Source organism: Megascapheus bottae, chromosome 8 (assembly GCF_031878675.1).
Source record: "Megascapheus bottae isolate mThoBot1 chromosome 8, mThoBot2.hap1, whole genome shotgun sequence".
Lineage (NCBI taxonomy): Eukaryota > Metazoa > Chordata > Mammalia > Rodentia > Geomyidae > Megascapheus > Megascapheus bottae.
This window is the reverse complement of record NC_143516.1, coordinates 23,577,195-23,600,070: the sequence shown is the minus strand read 5'-3', so window position 1 is coordinate 23,600,070 and position 22,876 is coordinate 23,577,195. Positions and strand designations below refer to the sequence as shown.

Sequence of the window (22,876 nt, the reverse complement as noted above, 5' to 3'; positions counted from 1 at the left end):
AAAAATTTAAAACAAGATTTGACTGTTCTGAACATTTTATCCTACAATGAAATCCTTGAAGACAGAAGCACTTTGGGTTTCTCTGTTGTTGTTTTTGTTTTGTTTCCCTATAGAGCACTCTCAGCTCACATGAAGAAGATATTTCAGGGAGGGTAACAAAAGGATAACAACTATTCACAAATGTGTATGTATACTTACAGTTCTACAAACTGAAAGCTGTTTAGATCCACTTTTTAGTTTAACTACTTTAACAAAAGCTGTGTCTATGTAGATGCATGCTTTAACCAACCATATGAGAAAAAGCCAGAAGCAAAGACTGTGGGCCTGCCTGACCCCTTTCTTCAACACAGCAGGGCAACTTCTCACAGCCTGGAGGACTTCTTGTTTGTTTGTTTTCTGCTAGAAGTCTGACTTTCACAGTTGGTTTTACGGTATTTCAAATGAACTGCTTGAAGCAGGTGACCAGAAATAGCCAACACTGTACTGCCAGGTTTTACTGAAGTTATTTCTCAATTGACTAAATGGAGAAGTCTTGATAGCAGAACACTACTGATAAATCATTTTTATGTACCCTTTACTATGTATGAGTAAGATCCAAGTAAAATGTGAAACCTTCCTTATTAAGATTTGAGATTTTTCTGTTACTCACTTTGTCACTGTGACAAAAGACCATATATAAGCAAGGCACACAAGTTTCAGTCCAGTATGATGTGACAACTTTATGGTTGCCACAAAAGGCAAAGGGACCTGGGGACCAAATATAATCTTCAAAAACACCCTGTTAGTGACCTACTTCCTCCAGCTGGGCCTGATCTAGTTCATTAAAAATTTGGTATTATTAATTTTCAATTATCTCACAAATATCTACAGAATGAGTCCATTATCTTAAATATATCAATAAAATGAGGCTGCTACCATGGATAAACATATGTTATTAGAAATTGACACACTGAGATCTTTTAAAATCCACCTTGGTAAATGGCATTAAACTTCCAGGAAGACCCCGGGGGGTGGGGGGAACCACTGAGACATTAATTCTACTCTGTGGGAATTAGAAACTGCACAGAAAAGCTGACATATGAGCTGTACCTTAAATATCACTCATATTCCCAGGAATCAGAGTTTGAAAGAATTGGCTTTGGAGCATATAACTCGTTTAACAGAAAAAAAAAAATCAATCTCGGGGCCGGGAGTTTGGCCTAGTGGTTAAAGTGCTTGCCTAGCATGCACGAAGACCCGGGTTCGATTCCTCGGTACCACATACATAGAAAAAAAAAGTTGGAAGCGGTGCTGAGGCTCAAGTGGTAGAGCTCTAGCCTTGAGAAAGTCCAAGGACAGTGCTCAGGCCCTGAGCTCAAGCCCAGGACTGGCAAAAAAAAAAAAAAAAAAAAAAATCAATCTCAAAATTTCATTTTTTTCATTTTTTCAAAAATGTTATTCATCATATTTTACAAAGCTAAAGCATTTTAAGATTATATTTAGGGGGAAGGGAATACTGTCAATAATTTCCAGCAAATATTTCAGAAGAGCAATGGTTTCATAAAGGATTATGTCCTTCAGTCCTTCTGGGGGGCCAGGAATTTGGCCTAGTGGTAGAGTGCTTGCCTAGCATGCACGAAGACCCTGGTTCGATTCCTCTGTACAACATACATAGAAAAAAAAAAAAAAAGCTGGAAGTGGTGCTGAAGCTCAAGTGATAGAGCTCTAGCCTTGAGAAAGTCCAAGGACAGTGCTCAGGCCCTAAGTTCAAACCCAGGACTGGCAAAAAAAAAAAAGTCTTTCTGGATAACAACACATCAAGACAAAACATACAAATATACATGGAAGTATACATATCCTACTTAGCCTTGTATGGTATATATTCACTCTCTTGCATGTTTTCTTCACATTTTAATCTACTTAGCTCTAATTTTTCTTTACATACACCATCTTGTCAAATACATTACCTGTAAGATGCCATAAATCTTCTGTAAGTGGGCCTGGGCACTGTCTCTGAGCTCTTCAGCTCAAGGCTACTGCCCTACCCTTGAACCCCAAGGCCACTTCCAATTTTCTAGTGGTTAGTTTGAGGTAAGAGTCTCACAGTCTTTAGTGCCCAGATGGGCTTTGAACCATGATGATCCTCAGATCTCAGCCTCCTGAGTAGCTAGAATTACAGGTATGAGCTGAACTAAAACATCTTTGGTATCTTACAAGAAACAATCCATTTGGTGAATATAATGTAAGCCTTCTATTAATTACAATAAAAAAATATATGGAAAAAAAGAAATCCAGCACAATTTAAAACATGCTAATTCACAATTCATTAATATCACAAATGAAATAATGAATCAAACTATTCAAGTTACTGTCCCCATCTGGAAAATTCACAAAATAACCTTATTAACAAGAAAAAAAAAGAAATATAGTACAGTTTCTGTAATTCAGACAATTTCACATATTAAGTGATGGTTCTTTTAAAAGTTAATTACAAACTTTTGACAGCTGCAAAAACAATCTTACAGTTATAAACCAACCAAGACTAAAAGGGATGAAAAGAACTATTTCTAAGTGAAATATCCTACTAATCAACTCATTGGAAAATAAACTCAGAATTCTATCATACTTCTTTCTTTCTTTCTTTTGCCAGTCCCGGGGCTTGAATTCAGGGCCTGAGTACCGTCCTTGGGCTTTCTCAAGGCTAGAGCTCTTCCACTTGAGTCACAGCACCATTTCCAGCCTTTGCTATGTATGTGGTACCGAGGAATTGAACCCCAGTCCTCATGGATGCTTGGAAAGAACTCTACCACTAGGCCAAACCCCCAGTCCCATGCCCTACTTCTTTCTATTCTTGAAGAAGAAAGAGTTTTCAAAGCACACATTTTGTTTTTATGATATGGGATGCAGCTGTACTATTTGTATTGCTGCCCAAAATTTGGTATGTGTTCCAAGCATTTAAAAGCTGGCAGGCCTATTTAATTCTTAACAAAAGGCATGATATTGTGAGCACAAGGACAAAATAAGCCATACTTACTCTGAAAAAGAAAACCCAATGAACATTGCCTAAGGAATGAATGTTATCTACATTCATTAAACTCTACACCATTACAAAACCACCATGTGTCTGAAAATGAGGTTTTGGAAATATAAGTATTATAGAGTTAATCCATTACAACGCATTCCTTCAGTTATTCATTCAGTTATACATTTCAACTCTTGAAACAAGCTCATCTGTTAACCCAAATCAGAGGAAATAAAGCTTTCTACAGGAAACATGGAAGCTTCTTACTAATCTCAGCACTGCAACATTGACCTCTTCCATGAATAATGTGTAATAATCTGGAATTTTAAAGGCAAAGGTTAGGATGCAAACTCCTCCTCATTTCCTTTGCGGATGCACTCTTTAACTCTGGACTCTGCCAGAACACTGCTATTACAAAATGTACAATTCTTTCATCTGTGGTCTAGGAAGCTGACAAAATAGGAAAAAAATTATAAAGGTGCTGTTAGTAAAGACAAAAATCTGACACCACAGGTAAACTGCTAAGCTATTCAGTAACAACTAAATGGAAAAAATAGTGTTAGAGCTAATGAATGAGAAACCATAAAATGAGGTTTCAGAAATCAGCCAAGAAATGGATACAAACTAAATTTCCACTACCGGATAGACAAAGAAAATGTGATTATATAAGTTCCCCCATAGAATACTATTCAGTCTTAAAAAAAAAAAAAGAACAAAATCCTATCATTTTAATAACATGTATGAAACAAATAAGAGATAAGCTATTATGGAAAGTATGACATGACTCCACTCACATGAGGACATAAAAATGATTTCATAGATGTTCAGAGTAAAATGATAGTTATTACAGGCTGAGGAAAAGAAGGCTGAAAGACAGTGAGGATATCCTAAGTTAGACAAGAAAGAGTAAGAAATTCAGCCAGGCCAGATGGTTCATGTCTGTAATCCTAGCTACACCGGAGGCTGAGATCTGAGGATCAAGGGTCAAAGCCAGCCGTGGGGCATGTAAGTTCAAGAGACTCTTATCTCCAATTAACCTTTAGAAAACAGGAAGTGGGGCTTGACTCAAGGGTAGGGTGGTAGCCTTGAGCTGAAGAGCTCAGGGACAAATGTCCATGCCAAGTTCAAGGCCCATGACAAGGGGAAAAAAAAAAGTAAGAAATTCCAATGTACAGTTTACATAGTAGGGTGACTACTGGTGATAATAAAATGATCAATGCTTCTAAAAAGCTTGAAGAAAGGAATCTGAATACACTGACCATAAAGAAATGATAAATGTTTGAAGAAATATAAGTCAAATATTACACAATGTACACACACGTCAAATATAACAATACTCCACAAATATGTACAAATTTTGTTTTCAATATTAGTTAAAAATAAAGTTTAATTTTAGGGGTAGAGGCATGGCTCAAGTAGAAGCAAACTGAAGGTCCTCAGTCCACACTCTAGTATAGCCTGGATCTAAAAATAATTTTTAAATATATGTCAATGTTTTAAAAAGATACCTGTAAACTTATTTTGGCTAAGACACCAAGGTTAAAACTTCAGTAACAAAAATCACCACAGTCCTACCCCCAGTTATCTTCCCAAAGATGCTGTAAAGATAACAAAAAATATTATCAAATGTTCTGCCAAAATACAACATCTATTTTTCCCACTAAGGAAGGACATTTTTAAATCACTTTTGCCATAGAGACAAATGAATGAGTCACCACACACATCTCATATGAATTAGGCCTTACTTTGGGGCATGTAAAGCACTTAAGAGAAAATAGACAGGAAAAACATCACATCTCTTACCCAACAGTATGAAGTAATATTCAGACCTACACTGGAACTTGAGGCTAAGCAACTTTCTTTATGCCCCTTATTCCTTCCAGAAAGAAAGAAAGAAAAAAGTATCTTTTTTGTTAAAACTCCAGTTAAAGACTCAGGATAAACTCCTGTGAAAGTCTACACAAGTACTGGCCTGTAATGGCCAGTTTTCCAATAATATACCTGCCAGTGAGAGGTACACAACTGGAGATACAAATTTTAGCCATTTACTACTGGTTCTTGTAACTAGTGGCTTCAGTGACTCCTTTATGACTCATCAACGTTCTAGAAGGACTCAACACTCCATTTCAAAAGGTGGAGAAGCCAAGTACAGTGGGTCACTTCTAAAATCTCAGCTACTCAGGAGGGGAAAATCACAGTTCAAGGGTGGCTGGACAAAGAAGTTAGAGAAACCCCATCTCAATCAATACACCAGTCATGGTGCCATGAACCTGTGGTCACAGCTACACAGGAATAAGGGGATCACTGTCCAGACCAACCTGAGTATAAACACAAGATCCTATCTCCAAAATGGAAAAAAAAGAAAAAAGAAAAATCAAAGTGGGGAGAGGGGGAGTGTCTTAAGTGCAGAGTGCCTGTCTGGCAAGTACAAGTACTGTACTACTACCCTCACAAAAGTGGAGGAAAAAGAAAACATTACTGGGTATCAACTTATTCTCTACATGCTTCTATTTTCCCTTTCCTCTTTTTTTTTTTTTGTTTTTTTGTTTTTGCCAGTCCTGGGCCTTGTACTCAGGACCTGGGCACTGTCCTTGGGCTTTCTCAAGGCTAGAGCTCTACCATTTGAGCCACAGCACCACTTCCAGCTTTTTTCTATGTATGTGGTACCAAGGAATCAAACCCAGGTCTTCATGCTGGCAAGAGTCAAGCACTGAAGAAGCTGTATTCTTAGGGAAAAGACAGGGCAGTAGTTGTAACTGTAGGTTTTAGAACAAGAAAGACTGGGCTCAAACCCCAGCTCTGCCATTAGCTGACTGAATGAGACCAAGTTACTAAAACTTAGTGTCTTAGCTAGGTGTGGTGGCTCACATCTGTAATCCTAGCTGAGATCTGAGGATCTCAGTTCAAAGCCAGCCCACGCACTAAAGTCTTCCAGACTCTTAGCTCCAGTTAATAACTAGAAAATGGGAAGTGGGGCTGTGGCTCAAGGGCTAGGGTTGTAGCCTTGAGCTGAAGAGCTCGGAGACAGCAGCAGGCCCAGAGTTCAAGCCCCATGACCCACAAAAACAAAAACAAACAAAACAAAAAAATTACAGTCTTGCTTTTTCTTACAGGTTTTCTAAAACAACTATATCTACTAGACTTGTTCTGTGTTGTATAATGAATACATACATAAAAAGTGCTTATAGAACAGTGTCTGCCCGACCAGGAGTTTGGCCTACTGGTAGAGTGCTTGCCTAGCATGCACGAAGACCTGGGTTCGATTCCTCGGCACCACATATATAGAAAAAAGCTAGAAATGGTTCTGTTGCTCAAGTGGTAGAGCTCTAGCCTTGAGAAAAGCCCAATGACAGTGCCCAGGCCCTGAGTTCAAGCCCCAGAAATGGCAAAAAAAAGAAAAATAGTGTCTGCCATACTAAGCATCCAAGAAATGGCATGTTATCGATATTTTATAATTCCCCATGTCTTTGCTAAGAAATTATATTGAATAATTATAACTAAAAATCACAAATTACAACATGAAATTTTCTCAAGCATAAAAATCCTGCCTATTAAACGACTCTTTAACCATAAAGTGACAATTAGCTGAGATAATTTCTAAACTAGTACAACCATCAGTGTTTAAGGCATGCCCCTCTCCTCTACACTACCAGACAGAATCATACATATCACAAACTGCTTTGATTTTATAACTCTGCAGTCTAATTAAAAAATAAAAAAGTAAAAAAGTGTTGCAACTGGTATGGTTCTAACATCCTGCCACTAAACCACACTGCGCAACAGGCAGAGGGACGGGAAAGAGGAAGGGTGGGAAGGATGGAAAAAAAGAAATCTGAAATAATGAAAATGTAGCATAAACACACACAGGTACTAGAGGAAAAACTTATACATGTTAGCCTGGTGCCATGGCTCATGCCTGTAATCCTAGCTACTCATGAGGCTGAGATCTGAGGATCAAGGTTCAAAGCCAGCCTAGGCACCAAAGTCCGTGAGACTCTCCCACCCCCTCCCCCCCACCCCACTCTTATCTCCAATTAACCTCCAGAAAATGGGAAGTGGGGCTTATCAAGGGTAGGGTGGAAGCCTGGACCTGAAGAGCTCAGAGACAGTGTCCAGGCCAAGTTCAAGCCCCATGATGCACGCACGTGCGCACACACACATGCACGCATGCACACACACAAATGAAACTGGTGCTCGTGACTCATGCCTGTAATCCTAGCTAGTCAGGAGGCTGAGATCTGAGGCTTACAGTTCAAAGCCAGCCAAAAGTCCATGTGACTCTTATCTCCATTAACCACCAGAAACCAGAGTGGTGCTGTGGCTCAAGTGGTAGAATGCTAACCTTGAGCTAAAGAGCTCAGGGACACAGCCCAGGCCCAGAGTTCAAACCTCACAACTGACCAATAAATAAATAAATAAATGACAGCTGAACGCAATAAATAAACCATCTGTTGTCACTACAAAAAAAAAAAAAATCATTTACTCATATCGGTAATCTTAGCTACTCCAAAGGCTGAGGGCTAAGTTTCAAGACCAGCCTAGACAGACAAATAGGAGAGACTCTTATTTAGTCAACCAGAAAAATGTCTGAAGAGGAAATGTGACTCAAGTAGTAGAACATCAGACTTGAACAAAACAGTTCAGAGTTTAGAGAGCACATCTGCACTGCATATGAAGCCCTAATCTATAACTTCATTTCAGGGCATTTTCAATGTACCCTATTTTCTTCCTGTCTTTAGGTGGAGCAATCTGGAGGGAAGATGAGTGTTTTCAAATTCCTTTATGTAAATAATTTAAAAGAATCTTGTCACAGAAAATTAAGATGCAGCCTTTACTGATACTGATTTTAACTGCCAAGATCCAAAAACAATATTACAATACACTGAATTCTTAATTTCCTTTTAGAATACACAATCATTTCTTGATACTGTTACCTTTTGATGCACAACTTTTATTTAGTTTATTAGAGCCAGCGTGGTGGCTCACACCTGAATCCTAGCTACCCAAGAGGCTGAGATCTTAGGATCCAGGTTCAAAGCCAGCCCGGGCACTAAAGTCCTTGAAACTCTTCAATTAACCACCAGAAAACCGGAAATGGTGCCGTGGCTCAAGGGGTATGGCAGTAGCCTTGAGCTGAAAGCTCAGGGACAGCACACAGACCCAGTGTTCAAGTCCCACAACAGACCAAAAAAAAATCCCTTTTACTTGTTTCAAGAGAAAGATGTTTATTTTCCGATTTTTTAACTAGTCTAGATGCAATTAAGTAGAGAGTACAGGGGGAAAGTAAAAGATTATCATACTGAAAATGGGCTCCAAAAATCAAGGCTGACTATGAGCCATTCACTGTCTAGCGTATAACCACTGCCACATTTGCTTTTCAAATACTTGTGAAAGCATTTGGCATCATTTCCCAAGAATCCCACAGGAATACCACTTCCTTGCTTTTTCAATAGTATTTCAAAATGTTCATATACTCATTGAACTATTTTTGGAAGACTTAGCTCAACCTACCATCAGGTCTCAAGATGCAAATATATAAAAGATACAGGACATCCCTTTAGCTACATAACTTGGCAGGCTTCCCAAGTTCTCCAAGAAAATTTCAATTTCTCCTCCATTAACAGCCAAACAGCACTTTGCAACTGTGGCTACAAGGAGTCTTGCTGTGCATGCGGCTCCTTTATTAAACTGCTGAATGACTTCAGGTACAGTTAACCTCTACCTGACTTGTATGTCTTATTAGTCAAACCTAAAATAAATTGTTTTACGTATACAAATAAAAAGCATTTTAAAAGGGAAGAAAACAGAAGTCTATCCCATTCTGTACTGTTAAGAAAATAAAAGCACAAAGATTACAGAAACCACATTGAAACTAGCCAATGTCTTTTTTTTTATTGCTGATTGTTTTGTTTGTTTGTTTTGTCAGTTATGGGGCTTGAACTCCACCTGCACCCTGTTTCTGAGCTCTTCAGCTCAAAGTATAAATTAGGAATAGCATAATTCCTATTCCTAATTTATACTTTATCTAGTAATGAAAATTTTCTCTCAAACTGTTTATCAGAACTTATATAAATTCAAAGGCTGAAGGATGCCAAAATTATATTTAAAGAACATCCAGTTTTACATATGGAAACCCTATGTCACTTTAAAGACAGACAAGGTAAGATACTCAGTAACAAGACATTATGCAAACTCTAAAATAAGACTACCAAACCTTGTTTCACTGTATTTTTAAATGTACCAAGTGTGTAATTTTTTATACTGTTAATCATCATAGGAAAAACTGTAATACAGACTATTTCAAGGAAACTATCTTCTTCAATGACATCAATTATCCATTCCCATCTACCTAAATACTGATCAATTGCCTGTTTTGTTTTGTTTTGTTGGCTTGTTAATCTAAGTGAACTCAGCAAACGACATGAGGGAAAAAAGTACAATTTCATTACTGCAACAACCCTTACCAAATGTTAAATACCACAGTAATCTTGTGGGTTTTTTGGTTTTTTGGGGGGTTTTTTGGTGCCAGTCTTAGGACATGAGCAGGGTCACACTGACCCTTACTTAGCATTATACCACTTGAACCATAGCTCTACTTCCAGCTTTTTTTGACTAGTTAACTGGAGATGCAAGTCTCATAGATCTTCTGGCCCAACTGACTTTGAACCTCAATCCCCAGTTCTCAACCTCCTAAGTAATTAGGATTATAGGCATGAACCACAAGCACTGGCTGAATTTTGTGTTTTTGTTTGGTTTTGTGTGTATGCACATACATATCAGTCCTAGAGCCTGAACTCAAGTCCTGAACACTGTTTTGCTCAAGGCTAGCACTCTACTTCTTGAGCCACAGCTCCACTTCTGGCTTTTCAGTGATAAATTGCAGATAAAGAGTCTGGCAGACTTTCTTGCTGGGGCTGGCTTCAAATTAAATGTGTCAGATCTCAGCCTCCTACATAGCTAGGATTATAGGCAAAAGCCTGTAGCAGCATCCAGCTTGAATTTTATGTATTATCAATATATAAAACTGTAAATGCAGTGGATTGAACTTGAGTTAATGTCTATTTCAAAATATATATAACAATGACAATAAGGAAATTAAAAAAGCAAAAAAATGTGAATCTACAAAAAAGAAAACAACAACAGGAGAGGGTTAAGCCAAAGATATACCATAAGAATTTCAGAAAATGGAAAACAGATGTACAAAATAATTAACTTAGCAGAGCAGAGGAAGCTGAAACCTGAGTGCTGTTTTGGTGGAAGACTACATGAAATAAGCTGATTATTGGAGAAGCCCTGAAAACTTTATACTTTAGGTACAGACATCAGCAAGGTAGTAGGGTAGGCTTTTCCATACTAATCCATCCATAGAAACATCATTTAAACAATTATATATTCACAGTAATATCTTCACAAAGCTAAGGACAAAGGAAGCCCTGGGTTAATAAGTAATGTTCATGAAACTAAACTTTTGGTCTCCAGTATGTTCCAACTAAGCTTTTTTTTTTTTTTTTTGGAGCGGGGGGAGGGCGAAGGGCCAGTCCTGGGACTTAAACTCAGGGCCTGAGTACTGTCCTTGGGCTTTCTCAAGGCTAGAGATCTACCACTTGACCTACAGCACCACTTCTGGCTTTTTCCTATGTATGGGGTACCAAGGAATCAAACCTAGGTCTAAGCACTTTACTACTAAACCAAACTCTGGCCCAGATGTAAGCTTTCAGCCAATAACAAAGCATAAAAATATTTTGTCATTTCAGTTTCTGGGGGCATAGGTTTAGATAGCTTTGAAAATCATGAAACAAGAAGCGATGCTATGGTTCAAGGGGTAGGACAGTAGTCTTGAGCTGAAGAGCTCAAGGGCAGCACCCAAGCCCAGAAGTCAAGCCCCATGACGGACAAAAAAAAAAAAAAAAAAAAAAAAAAACGAAAGAGAGAGAGAGAGAGAGAAAAAATGCCAGAAAATTAGAAAATAAATAAATCACTGATGCACTCATCTTTGGATACTAGAAAACTATCATTAAAGTTTAAGATATTAGTCTGCTGGTACTCCTTATAATTTCTGAAGTGTTACCTGACTTTCTAAATTATTTATAGGTCCCATAGGAAATGCTCCCTGAACTATAAATTTAGCAAAACAACATAAAAACACATGAAAAAAAACTGGTAGAGGATCAAAAATCACATTTTACTTTTATGCATTTCATGCTGTCACATATTTTTTTAACATTGAAAAATCATACTGGCCAGTGATTGTATATGGAGATTCCCTTCTTGAATACTTGTTTGTTAAACATGTCATTTGAAATATGATGTAAAAATCAATGTTAATAAATTCTTTAAATAAATTTTAAAAATCATACTAGCACATTATATGAAAAAAGAATACAAAGAAAGCTTTTCAGGGGCCAGGAGCACAGGCTAGTGGTAGTGTTTGCCTAAAATGCACAAAGCCCTGGGTTTGATTCATTAGTAGCACATACATAGAAAAAGCCAAAAGTGATGCTGTAACTCAAGTAGTAGAGTGCTTGCCTTGAGAAAGCCCAAGGACAGTGCCCAGGCCCTGAGTTCATGCCCCGGGACTGGCAAAAATAAATAATTAATTTAAAAAAAGAAACTTTTCAAAAACAGACAGGCATGCTGTCCAACTCCTATAATCTCAGACACAGGAGGCTGAAACAGGAATATCATCACGTTCAACGCCAGCCTTTATTAAACATAAGACACCCAGCCAAACATAATATCACCCAATCAAAAAACTCAAAGAAAAAATAAAAACACTTAAACACTGACAGCTAGACATCTAATAATGTTAAGAAATTTAAGTGTAATGATGGTATTCCAATTATACTTATAAAAGTTTTCATTTGCTGTAAACTGAAAGGAAAATCCTGATACAAGTAATATGGAATGCGCTTCTCAAAAGTATAAGTTAGGGGCCGGGAGTTTGGCCTAGTGGTTAAAGTGCTTGCCTAGCATGCATGAAGACCCGGGTTCGATTCCTCGGTACCACATATAGAAAAAAAAAGCCAGAAGTGGTGCTGAGGCTCAAGTGGTAGAGCTCTAGCCTTGAGAAAGTCCAAGGACAGTGCTCAGGCCCTGAGCTCAAGCCCAGGACTGGCAAAAAAAAAAAAAAAAAAAGTATAAGTTAGGCTGACATCTGAGGATTGTGGTTCAAACCTGAGCAGGAAAGTCCATGATACTCTTGGCTCTGACAAACCACTCAGAAAAAGCAGAAGTGGTACTGTGACTCAAGTGATAGAGAATTAGTCTTGAGCATAAAAAGACTCAGAAACAGTGCTGAGATCCTGAGTTTAAGCCCCAGGACCAGCAAAAAAATAAATAAATTAAGCAGACCTTAACGAAACCAAGATTTATTCATCTAAAGGTGCTGTCTAGGAATGCAAACTCTGATCATCACTCTCTTTTGATTTCAGACATTTAATATGACCAAAATGACCTAAATAACCAGGTAAGTCCACTGTCCAGAGACACAAGATGCATTATCAAGAGTTACCTATTGTTTTATGTGCATTTTAGTAAGTACATGTATTACTTTTTATCCCTTATCACGCACATAACTCCTGTTCTTTTTCAATAATAGGTAAATCAGCACTATTTGTTCTGTAGGTCCCACTTTCCTTATCTTCTTTAGAAGACCAACCCAGAGCTAATTAAACCAGTGTTCTCCCAAAGCTAACTCCTAACACTCCAAACAAAATTCAGTTTCTCATTCTGAATTGACTGATATGTAATGGAAGACTAAATGATGACATGAATAAAATCTTTAAGTAGGTAAATATGAAGTAAATAGGGAACAATTATAAGCTGAGGGAATATAACATTAGGGTTCAGAGAACTAAGCAATCTGTTTAAAAACAGTAACTCACAATTTAACAGAAAGTCAAAAAGACTTTCCTTCCAGATATCACTGAGGGCCTAGGGCATTGACGAATAGGTTCCATAAACCATGAATCTGATGGCAATCCAAAAGTTATTCTTTACAAAAGGAAAGAGAAACAGGACATGACTGCTGGCTGAAGAGGTAGGAAAGCAGGGCTATCAGGAGAATCTACTTGAAGATCCTAAAGTTCTATGCTTTTTTGCATCTTTCAACTGACATTTACTAAAGAAGGTGCCAAACCAGAGGCCTGTGGCTCATACCTGTAATCCTAGCTAATGTCTGTTGGTATACAAAAGGTAACACTGAATTTATAAAGGTTACATTTTAATTAACATTTTCAGTATTATAAAAGTTTAAATATCAATAACAATTCAACTCATTTTATAACTGGTTCAGCAAGCTTATTATAGTTATACAGAAAGGAAGCTTGTAATATGGCATCTTACACATATATACACATGCAATCATCTCTAGTAACACCAAAAAATTACATTTTCCCTGTGTTATTGAAAATAGATCACATCTTTACCTTATATAAATATATCTGTATATCATATATACATACATAGCATATAAACATATATAAATACATATACACACGCCATATGCATATGTACCATATGTGCATTATCAAAAAACATGGATAGAGTTTGTTAGATCAAGATTTCTCTTAAAGTTCAAAAATTCTGGAAGTGTCTCTCTGGCTCAAGGGGTAGGGCAATAGCCTTGAGCTGAAGAGCTCAGGGAGAGTGCCCAGACCCAGAGTTTAAAAAAGTTCAAAAATTCTGAAGATACTATTCAAAAGTAGTTTTAACTTGCCATAGGAAATGTCACTCATATGAAAACTATACTTCCACACGGGATAATTATTCTCAACCACTGCATGCAAAAACCTGTTTACTACATAGTCACAAGCAATTCATTAGGTCTTTTCTAAACCTAACAATTTTCACAGATGCTAGGCACTATGTGAAGTATTTCATAAGCATTAGGTCATTTAATCTGCATATAACTCTGAAACTGGTAGGATGTTGAACACTGTATTAAAGGACAGAAGTTGTGATAAATACTTTGCCCACAATCACTGGGCAACTTAACCAGCACCAAATAACATGGGCTTGTTATTTATCCTCTACAATCAACATTTTCATGAAAAAAAATTTATGAGAAAACATAAACATATAATTGTTGGGTGCCAGTGTCTCAAGACTATAATCCTATCTACTCAGGAGGCGGATAACACTGGAGAATAATCTTTCAAAACAAGCTCAAGCAATAAAAAAAATAAATAAAAATAAATTTAAAAAAAAAAAGCCTAGACTCCATCTCCAAAATAAACAGCAAAAGTAGTGCTGGAGGCATGACTCAAGAGACTGAACATTAACCTAACAAGCTTAATGCCCTAAGTTCAGATCCCAGTACCACCCACAGAAATTTTAAAAAAAACTTCATTAAGTTCATAGGTAACAACACAAATGACCAAGATTATGCCTGAATTTAGTTTATCCTCTATAAATGGGTAAAGGGGTTCAAAAAAAAAAAAAAAAGATTTCAACTGAATGGAAATAAGCACAATAAGGTGGTGAGGGAAATCAGGAACGTATACTAAAATAACATCAACCAAAAAAAAAAGTAGAAATTCAAGAATACCTCTTAAAACAGTTCCATTTTTTATTTCCCAAATTCATCTCATATTCATTTCCTCCTACTCCTCCATCCCAAAATATCTCAAGTTCTCACTTTCTCTTCCACACTGCCCAAAAATACGCCACTTGACTTACAGTCTCAGGCAGTTTAGGATTCCCTGGGGCCCACTCTAAGAGCAATACCTCCCCTACTAGTCCCACGCTCAAATTAAATTATCTCCAAGGCTCTTCTGACCACTAGTTAAATTAATAAAAGCTTTAAAATAAAAAAAAGTCTCTAGATCAAAGGGGAAAGAACCAAAGAATTATTACAGATAAACTACATGTTAATATTATGTTGGCAGAATGTAGTAAACTAGGATCAGGAATATATGGCAGTGGTGAGAGTGCTTGACTAGCACTCACAAAGCCCTGGATTTAATTCCTTGGTACCATCTACTAAGAAAAAGCCAGAAATGGCACTGTAACTCAAATGGCAGGCCTCGAGTAAAAGAAAGTATTCAAGGACAATGCCCAAGGCCTTGAGTGCAAGCCCCAGAACTGGGTTAAAAAAAAAAAAAAAAAGGAATGTAGGAAACTAAAGAATAGATGTAAAGCTCTATTGTTTTTTGTTTTGTTTTACCAGTCCTGGGCTTGGGCTCAGGGCCTGAGCACTGCCCTAGAGTCTTCTCAAGGCTAGAGCTCTGCCACTTGAGCCACAGCACCACTTCTGACTTTATTCCATGTATGTGGTTCTGAGGATTCAAACCTGGGTCTTCGTGCATGCTAGACAAGCACTCTATCACTAGGCCAAACCCCCAGCCCCCAGCCCTATAGTTATAATGCTTGGTCCAGCTCTGAAGCTTATCATAAGTTTCATAAACCACAGGGTGTGGTGGCTCACGCCTGTAATCCTAGCTATTCAAGAGGCTGAGACTGAGGATTGCACAGTTCAAAGCCAGCTCCAGCTAGACACTGAAGGAAAGACTCTTATCTTCAATTAATCTAGAAAAAGGGAAGTGGGGCTGTGACTCAGGGATAGGGTAGTAGCCTTGAACTGAAGAGCTAGGTGCCAATGCCCAGACCCAGGGGTAGGGCAGTAACCTTGAGCTAAAGAGCTCAGGGACAGCACCCAGACCCAGAATTCAAGCCCCAAGACCCACAAAAAAAGAAGAAAAAAAAAAGTTTTGTGAACCTGAGCTCGGGGCTTAGAAAAAGCGACTAGACTAGATAGCTGATAATCAGACCTGTGTGACTAGTTTTCTAAACTATGATTATCCTCAAGAAAGGCAAACTGAAGGGTGATGAAGTATTTGAAAATTCTTTCAGGACATTCTCACTGACTGCCAGGCTATATCAAAGCAACTCAAGAGAAAACCTCAAAATGTAGGTTTAGTTTACCTACCTGACCTGACATAAATAATAAGGTCCTACAGATAAACAGGAACCAAAGGACATAGAAATCCCTTTCATGCTTTCTAGTTCTTAACCTAAGCCATTCGGATAACACTAGATTAAGTTATATATGCAAAATTTCAAGCCAACTACTAAGGAGGTTGAGATCTGAGCATTATGATTCAGTCAGCCTGGGCAAGAAGAAAGTCCATGAGATTCCAATTAACCAGCAAAAAAGCTAGATATCAACCTGTGGTTCAAGTGGTAGCCTTGAGTAAAAAAGCTAGGGGACAGTACCAAGGCAATGAATTCAAGCCTCAGTATGGCACCAATTAAATAGCTTACCTATATAAATTCAAAACTTTTAGATATCAAGAAAGGGCAGTAGCCTTGAGATGAAGAGCTCAGGGAGCGCGCCCAGGCCGAGTTCAAGATCCAGGATGCACAAAAAAAAAAAAAAAAAAAAGTAATTAAGAGGGCCGGGAGCATAGCCTAGTGGTAGAGTGCTCACATAGCATGTACAAAGCCCTGAGTTTGATGATCCTCAGTACCATATATACAGAAAAAAAGCCAGAAGTGGCGTTGTAGCTCAAGTGACAGAGCACTAGCCTTGAGCAAAAATGTGTCCAAGGACAGTGCCCAGACTCTAAGTTCAAGCCCCCTGGACTGGAAAAAATAAAAAAAAAAAAAAAAAGAAAAGAAGAGTACACAATACTCCTAGGCATCTGCCCATAACCCAGGATATGGTAAAACACCTGCAGTCATGTTCATCTCTGCACTATTCACAACAGCCAAGCAATAGAAACAACCCCAAATGCCCAACTACAGATGAATGGATACAAAAAATGTGGAACATATACAATGGAATTCTACATAGCCAACAGACAAGATAAAATAATGGCATTTGCTGGAAAGTGGATGAAAGCAGAGCAAATCATGTTGAGTGAGATAAGCCAACACCAAAGAACAAAAGGCCCATGGTCTCTTTGATATATGGATATTAGATCCAAACAGTATAAGAGCGATGACTCAATACTTGGTTACTCAAGGTCACTGACATGAAGTTGGAGCTATAACTATATAGACATATAAATATATGATGGGATATATATTCTACAGACATACTGATATATAGATCAATATGTATCTATGACATACTAACTAGGCTTAATTTTAATTTTGTTCTTAAATTTATGTGCATATAGAGATTCCATTCTTGAATACTTATTTGTTAAACTTGACATTTGAAATATAATGTAAAAAAAATCAGTGTTATTAAAATCTTTTAATAAAAAAAAAGCCAGAAGTGGCACTGTGGCTCAAGTGCCAGAATGTTAGCCTTGAGCAAAAAGTGCCCAAAGACAGTGCCCAAGCCCTGAGTTCAAACCCCAGGACTGGCAAAAAAAAAAAAAAAAAAAAAAAAATATATATATATATATATATATATATGTATATAGTAACTAGGAATACAAAATTAACTCAATTTCTATCTAAAAAAATCAGAAGCAGTATGTAGACGATGACAAGCCATATGACAGATATCATAATATCAAGAGGTAAGAGATATTAAAATAAGAAAATCTGGAGAAAAACCTGAGATTTATATTAACCTGAATGCTATTTTTCAAACCAGGAAAAATAATGTGTAATTATTTATTTACCCTTTGAGACAAAAAGTACATGTGTAAGAATCCTACACACGAGGCTGAGATCTGAGGACTGTGGTTCAAAGCCAGCTCCTGCAGGAAGATCTGTGAGACTCCTATTTCCAACTAATCACAGAAAAAGTCAAAGGGAGCACTGTGGTTCAAGTGGTAGAGCATTAGCCTTAAGCAAAAAGGAGCTCAAGGATAGTGCCCAGGCCCACGGATCGGGAGGTGGGGGAAGGAGAGAGAAAAGGGGGAAGAATCCTACATAGATGCCAACCCAACCACAAAACAAAAGGGAGAATTTTTTTTTAAACTGTCTTTTAAAAAAAGTGGATTTAAAACAAAACCCTTTATATCCATACTTCCACAAAAACTGTCACCAAATCCAATCATCTTTACTAAAAAGGTCTCAATAAAGGTTCAGTGAATTCTTCAGATATTTATTAAGTATAACATTGAAGTACTCACTAGCAAATATATATAATGAATCCCTTCTCCTTTATATGAAATACACTGTTTATGAAAAAACTCACAAAAAATTCTAGATAATATAGTTTCTTTTCCTTTCTGACTTTGGAATAACTTCTAAAAACTATACTATTAGCCAGGCACAGTAGCTCATAACTGTGATCCTAGCTTCTCAGGAGGCTGAGATCTGAAGATTAAGGCTCAAAGCTAGCCCAGGCATGGGCACAAAAGTCCATCAGACTTTTTAATTACCCACCAGAAAACCAGAAGTGGCACTGCGGCTCAAGGAGTAGGGCGGTAGCATTGAAGTGAAGAGCTCCGGGACAGTGCCTAAGCTGAGTTCAAGCCCCACAACAGACCAAAAACAAAACATACTGTTAACAGCTACCAAAGAGGCCACTACCCACAACTAATGATAACATGCACTGATTCCACTGTAGATTTTAGTCGAGACACTGTGTAGACAGAGGAATGATAGAAATCTTAGGAATATCAAGTTACTGATTTATGCCAAAACACGGCATTCCCAAAGGATGTTCTGTCTACAGTATGTGGGGAAATTACACACAATCTCCTATTTACACAGGTCTTCTGAAAAGGCTGCAAATGTTTGTGTGTTCAGGGAAAGAGGGCAAGGGCTAAGAGTAGATTTGCTGCCTACTAAACAGTTCAGCCCCGAGATTCTAAGAGTCTATAAAAGAGCAGTAAATTAGGGTTTGGCCTGCATTTGCTAACTACTGAAGCCAGCATAAACATTTACTTGAGGCTTTTAAATCTGTTTAAGGGTACCTAGTAGTTAGGTACTGTGATTCTGAATCTGAAAAAAAAAAACAAAAACCAAGGCCACTGAAACTGTTTCTAAATAAAGGTGGGTGGAGAAGATAGGCACATTTCCTTTGTTTTCTCCAAGTATACAATACAGAATTCAGAAATGAAAAATATGACTTAGTGGTACTGATATCACAAACTTTTATTGCTTTTTTTAAAGAGCTAGTAATTCTTATTTTTCAAAAAGTCCATACAAAACTTTTAAACTCATTCTCTCAGTCATAAAAAAGAAAGAAAAATGTCTGTTTTTCCTGTAAAAAGAGAAACAATGGGGGTGAAAATATCAACCTCCAATAGCTAAATAGCTGCTATATAAAATATAAACCCTGCATGCCTAAATAAAATGGCAAAGAGGGGGAAGGAAATGGGGACAAAAAACCTAAGGGGTATCAGTGTGTGAGAAGTAATGCACTCACTATCGGACGAATGTAACTGTAACCCCTCTATACGTTACCTCAATACTAAAAAATAAAATGAAAAAATAAAATAAAATGGCAAAGACACAAGCCTTGTAGGTCACTAGCCACAGTAATATGAGAGTAGTGATTCAGAGAAGAACCTGATGTTAAACATAACTATACAACATTACTAATTACAGAGAAATTTCACCAATAAATATTTTGGTTGAGGACTACTTTGTCATCTTTACAAGTATTTTTAGTTGAAAGCAAGTGGTTGGGCAGTACACGTGGACATGGTTCTGATTTTTAAATCTCTGTTTTTACATTCTGGTCACTGGTTAGGTTTTCTAAACTCAATTCTTTGGAACTGGTAATTTGGGCAGGGTAAGCCACAGTTAAGCTAAGCTGCAAAGCTTGGAGTTCTTGCAAATCTAATGACAGGTCCTGGTAGTCAAGTGTGATGTTCATGATCAAACTGCACTTAAGCTGTTTCAAAATAGAGTGGAGCTTCTGAGTTTCCCAGGATTCTACTTGTAATAAATTTAGGGCCTCCCTTCAGATTCCTCTACTACTTCTCCAATTTTCTTCTTTTCACTTCGACTTAAATTTCAGAGTTTAACGATGGCAGGATAATGTACATACTATCAGGTAATCCCAGCAGGCAGGCGGCTGAGACAGGAGAGTCAAGAATTTGAGGCCAGCTTGGGCTACACACAGTGAGTTACCAGGCCAGCCTGAGCAATATGACAAGACCCTGTTGTAAAATGTAAATAAATAAATAACCAGAATTTAAATATGCATATATAATTGCTGCAGAACATTCCACAGCAGTTTGGTATTTTACATAAAATAGTAGATATTTTATTGAAACTCAGGTAAAATCATGATTTAAAATGTTTAATAGTTTATCATTTTTTACCTTTTTGTATAAGTGCCATCCAATTTAGATTTTAAAGTTTGAGGTTTAGTGACTCGATTCATCCACACGTTTTTCTGGAAAGTCACTGCAAATACTATCTCAGTACTTCTGCCAGATATAAGAGACCAAAAAATGGTGATGTACAAGTCTTCATAAAAAGGAATGCTTTAAAGGAAAAAAACTGTCGCCCATTATTACTCTTAGAGAGCAGCCTCTTGTTCTCAGCAGACTGCACACAAGACCACCACTGACTTCAGTGGGAATTCTGCCCAAGAAGTGAGAAGGACAGGACAGTATTAAATGAGCCCTAAGTCTACCCCATTCTTCTATCCCATTACCACTTGTACAGTTCTCCAATAACAAACTAGATGGTTTGATGGTAGTTCTCAAATTGGATGGCAGCAATGACCATGACAGCTCTGGGTGGTGATGTGGCATGGCTCTTTACATGCTGTGTTAGATTAGCAACCTGATGGATGGACTCGGTTGGCCTTTATCACATTTCAAGGCAGCACTGCAATGCAGCCCCTAAGTGGTAGCAACAGCAACCCGTGATTTCTCACATCAAGCGCCTGCAAGTGGAAATTCAAGATCATTAAGCACCATTCTTCTCCAGCAAAATCCTTACAAGGATTCAGCACTCCAAACTCCATCCTCCACAGCCAAGAAACTTGACTTAAGTTTCCCTCAAGGGGGAAACATTCAAAGGGGAAAGTGACAGCACACTGATGAAAATGCTCACTATCAGAACTATTCATGGAAAGAGAATGCAGAAATAATGTATTCGACGCAAGAACAGGAGGAAAACAAAAACAAAAAAAAATTTAAAGACCTCAGAAAATGAAAACTGTGAGTTCATTTTTTTAAGACCAAAAAACAAAAAAAAAAGTATCATGAGGAACAAGACACCCCAGGACACACGTGACACTTCACACTAACAAGTTCAAGAAACTGAGGGAAGGCATGATTCAGAAAAAATAGAAACTACATTTCCTCTAAATTCCATTTTCACTCACCCACCTTGGGCTCTGGAGCAGCTGTTAGGATTACAGGAAATTTTAAAGAAAGGCATAACCCCCTCCCCCCGAGTCTGTAGCAAAGGCTCCAAAACGAGACCCCTCCCCAAAATAATAACAGTGTAAGAGAGAGCTCTTCTAACGCCACCCAAAAAAAAACTTGGCCTCACCAGAGGTTGACATCTAGAGAAGCGTAATGACTATCGCAAATGTCCCCGCTGCCCAGGGCCGACGTCCCTGGATGAGGATGGAGACTCCCCCCTTCCCGAGATGCCAATTCCCAGCCCCGGGGACCCCGTTATTCCCTCCCCCGCCCCCTCCCCTAAAACTGTTCCGAAACCCCTCCTCCCCCCAGCTTCCCTTCTCGGGAGGAGAGCGGCAGCCCTCAGTGGTGACTCGGCTGGGGGCGACGGCATGGTGACAGACAGGGTAAGGGGACCGGGCGTGCGCACGGCGACCGCGCGGACGTCGGGGCCGCCGGCGCCTCCGCCCGCCGACCTGCGCCACTCGCGAGGCCGCCGCCCGCCCGCCCGCCCGGCCCCCGCAATGCCCACGCGCCGCCGGCCCGCGTCTCCCCGCCGCAAGCCACCCTCCCACCAGACCCGCGCCCACGAGGACCCGGCCGGGTTCCTTCCTCCCTCCCCCGCCCTTCCTCCCCAGCTCCCCCGCGGGGCCCTGACGCGTGACCCGAGCCCCTGGCCCCGCGGAGGGGACGACGGCGCGATCCTCACCCCGCACCCACGCTCTGCAGGGAAAGCGAGGCGGCGCGGGCAGGAGGACCGCAACCGAGCAGAGATTTGGCCGGGAGCCACGCAGCACACACATACACACGCGCGCGCGCACACACACACACACCCCGGGACCCCGCGCCGGAGATCGGGGTGCACTGGAGGAGGACGGGGAGGAGGAGGACGGGGAGCTGAGGAGAATCCCACACCCTCCCCCTCCGCGGAGCCCGTCCCGCCGCCGCTTCCTGCCGGGGGGTCAGCCGGGCTGCAGCCGGGAGACTGGGGGTGGGGAGGGAATCCGGGCCGACCCCCCACCTCCCTGCAGCTCCACAGACCAGACCGGACAAGACCGGCCGCGCCCCGAGCCCGCCAGTCCGCAGCCCCCGCGCTCCTCCTTACCCCGACGCCGCCCCTCAGGAGCTCGCTCGCCCGCTCTGCCCCAGGACCCGGGCCGCGACCGTCCTCGCCGCCACCGCCGGCGCCTGCCTCCGCCCTCCGCTGGGTTTCAAATTGAAATTCCCTGGCTGGGGCCGTCAGAGCGCTCGGCACGCCGGCCCCGCCCCCTCGCGGCGGAAGCTCCGCCTGCGCCCCCTCCCGGCGCGCCCCGGGCGCGGAAACCCCCGCAGGCAGGCCACGCCCCCCGGCGCCCAGGCCACGCCCCCACGCGAGCCCGGGCCTGCGGAGGTGGGGAGCTGAGAGGTGACTGGCAAGGGGGATGAACGGTGTTGGGGAGGGGGGGTCTGGGGAGCAGGGCCTTCCCGCGGGATTGGCACAGTTCTGTCACCGGTACCAGGCAGCGGGGACGCGGCTCGAGGTAATGACAGCTAAGGCGAGTGTGCGAGGATTTCTCCACTGAGAATCCTGACCTTAAATGCCCTCCAACTTGTAAAAGTTCTTTCTTCAAAGTGCTTTCACTGACTAAACCTTCGCTGGTGCTTATTCTGTGGG

General features: G+C 40.0%; 1 protein-coding gene across 14 annotated transcripts in view; it reads right to left on the bottom strand.

Annotated features, from left to right (window-relative positions):
* The window catches only part of Epb41l2 (erythrocyte membrane protein band 4.1 like 2), a 163,571-nt gene extending 141,126 nt beyond the window's left edge, over positions 1–22,445 (bottom strand). For 7 of the 14 annotated variants that reach the window (XM_090338123.1, XM_090338124.1, XM_090338130.1 and 4 more), the window contains exon 1: positions 22,328–22,444. The gene's annotated coding sequence lies outside the window, so the exon portion shown is untranslated. Of the gene's footprint in view, positions 1–22,327 lie in introns of all 14 variants that reach the window. The other 7 variants (XM_090338136.1, XM_090338122.1, XM_090338128.1 and 4 more) reach the window with 3 other exon arrangements.
* Between the last annotated feature and the right edge of the window lie 431 nt (positions 22,446–22,876).